The following is a 3,145-nucleotide window of genomic DNA, read 5'->3' as shown; positions in this document are numbered from 1 at the left end:
GCATATACATATATAAATACCACAACTATCAGCCATTCTTAGTACTTACAGCTCTGTCGTGCTCTGGTGCCTCCCCCGGCCATCCCCCTGAACCACATGTTCGCAGCGATGGCGTTCTCCAGTTCCCGATCTTGTACCGAACTGTCTCGCAACTGCGCACGTGCACCTGCGACTTGGTTGAACGCCCACGCGGGCACCGCAGGTACACGTGTACAGGCTGTGTCACTGGGTAGTACGCATACGCTGGCGATGTCAAGGTGTACGTGCGGGGCTGAGTTCATTCTGAAGCGTTGACGCCCCACACATGTCACGCTCAAACCTGTGTCTCGGCCTGGTAGTAGGTAGGCGAGAGGAGAAGGGAGGGAAGAGGGGTATTAGACATAGCCTACTAAAGATATATAGTAGGTAGGCCACAGGAAATGGGAAGAAACAAGGGTATTACACATAGCCTACTAAAGACATATAGTAGGTAGGCCAGAGGAGAAGGGAAGGGAGAGGGGTATTAGACATAGCATACTAAAGACATATAGTAGGTAGGCCACAGGAAAAGGGAAGGGACAGAGGTATAACACATAGCCTACTAAAGACATATGGTAGGTAGGCTAGAGGAGAAGGAAAGGGACAGGGGTAGTCTGACATAGCCTACTAAAGACATATGGTAGGTAGGCCAGAGGAGAAGGGAAGGGAGAGGGGTAGTAGACATAGCCTACTAAAGACATATAGTAGGTAGGCCACAGGAAAAGGGAAGGGACAGAGGTATTAGACATAGCCTACTAAAGACATATGGTAGGTAGGTCAGAGGTAAAGGGAAGGGACAGGGGTATTGGACATAGCCAACTAAAGACATGTGGTAGGTAGGTCAGAGGAGAAGGGAAGGGACATGGGTATAAGACACCGCCTTCTTAACACATAGCCTTGTTGATTTAGGGTTTAGGGTTGAGTACACTTGAAAGGGGGTCTGTGTGGAGTAGTGTGCGTGTGTTTCGGGGGAGGGGGGTGGTGTGAAAACGAGGGTGTTTCAAGTGGATTCTAAACAAATGTTTATTATCTCATGCACTGTCTTTTATTTACATCCCCTTCTATTTCGCTATGAACATGATCTACTTGTCCAGATATCTCTTTCTACTGTAATTGCTTCTCTATGAACATGATTTCTTGTCCAGATATCTCGTTCTACTGTATCCTTCTACTGTAATTGTATTTCTATGAACATGATCTACTTGTCTAAATATATCTTTCTACTGTAATTGTATTTCTATGAACATGATCTACTTGTCTAAATATATCTTTCTACTGTAATTGTTTCTCTAAGAACATGATCTACTTGTCCAGATATCTCTTTCTAATGTAATTGTTTCTCTATGAACATGATCTACCTGTCCAGATATCTCGGTCTACTGTAGTTGTTTCTCTATGAACATGATCTACCTGTATCCTTCTGCTGTAATTGTTTCTCTATGAACATGATCTACTTGTCTAAATATATCTTTCTACTGTAATTGATTCTCTATGAACATGATCTACTTGTCTAAATATATCTTTCTACTGTACTTGATTCTCTATGAACATGATCTACTTGTCCAGATATCTCTTTCTACTGTAATTGTTTCTCTATGAACATGATCTACCTGTCCAGATATCTCGGTCTACTGTATCCTTCTACTGTAATTGTTTCTCTATGAACATGATCTACCTGTCCAGATATCTCGTTCTACTGTATCCTTCTACTGTAATTGAGAGGGTCTGAGTTGGTATGTACAGAGCAGTAGGGAGTAGAGGCAGTAGAGTGGCGTTGCTGTAGAAATGTCTGGAGAAATGTGATGGTGTGCATTTGATGGTAGGTCGCAGGCGGGATAGCCTCAGGCGTGGTCTGTATGTGTAGGATATAGCATAGGGTAGAGTAGATGGTGGTGCGTGTCGTGTTAAAGTTACAAATATGCCTACTTGCATATTTGTATGCATAGCTGTATACTTGTATACTTACTTGTATATTTGTATGTTTACTTGCATGCTTGTACATTTATGCTTGTACACTTACTTGTACATAGGTATGCGCTTTCAAGTATTCGTACCCATATATTTATGCATAGACACACCTATCCCCTCGTTCAGATAGATACCGTTGAGTTTCACGGGCTTAGAAATAGAACCTACACACCCATTACGTAGTACATATTATTATGGTCACACCTGTATGAGAGTATATCTATTCCACTAAGCCACAAAGTACTCGCAAGCTATACAAAACTGCAACTACCCGCGAAAGAATACTAACCTCACGTATAACGTAACATACGGAAATGCAATACGTACATCAGACTAGTGCTACCCCACGTATAACGTAACATACGGAAATGCAATGCGTACATCGAATTAGTACTGGCCCCACGTAAAACGTAATATACGGAGGCCCCTTTAAAAGAAAACCCTTTCTCACGCATTCATTTCTGTGGCACTTGCGGCAGAGACTACATCTCGCATCAAGTGATTACTGATGGTTATACATCCCACATCAAGTGTTTTCTCTGGTTTATATATCCCACATTACTGATGGTTTATATATCCCACATCAAGTGTTTACTATGGGATATATATCCCACATTACTGATGGATTACATATTCCACAATAGGTGTTTACTGATTGTTTACATATCCCATATCAAGTGTTTACTCTGGTTTGTATATCCCACATGACTGATGGGTGATATATCTCACATCTAAGGGCCATACTGGACCATAGAACTCCACTACCTGGTGCATGTATACATGTATGCAAGCTGTATGCTTGCCATATCTATTGTATGGTTGCCCTATCTATTGGATGGTTGCCCTATCTATTGTATTATTGTATAGTTGCCCTATCTATTGTATAGTTGCCCTATCTATTGTATGGTTGCCCTATCTTTTGTATACTTGCCCTATCTATTGTATAGTTGCCCTATCTATTGTATAGTTGCCCTATCTATTGTATAGGTGCCCTATCTATTGTATAGTTGCCCTATCTATTATATAGTTGCCCTATCTATTATATAGCTGCCCTATCTATTGTATAGTTGCCCTATCTATTGTGTAGTTGCCCTATCTATTGTATAGTTGCCCTATCTATTGTATGGTTGCCCTATCTATTGTATTGTTGCCCTATCTA

Source organism: Sphaeroforma arctica (genome assembly GCF_001186125.1).
Source record: "Sphaeroforma arctica JP610 unplaced genomic scaffold supercont1.83, whole genome shotgun sequence".
Lineage (NCBI taxonomy): Eukaryota > Ichthyosporea > Ichthyophonida > Sphaeroforma > Sphaeroforma arctica.
Note: the sequence above shows the minus strand (reverse complement) of the source record.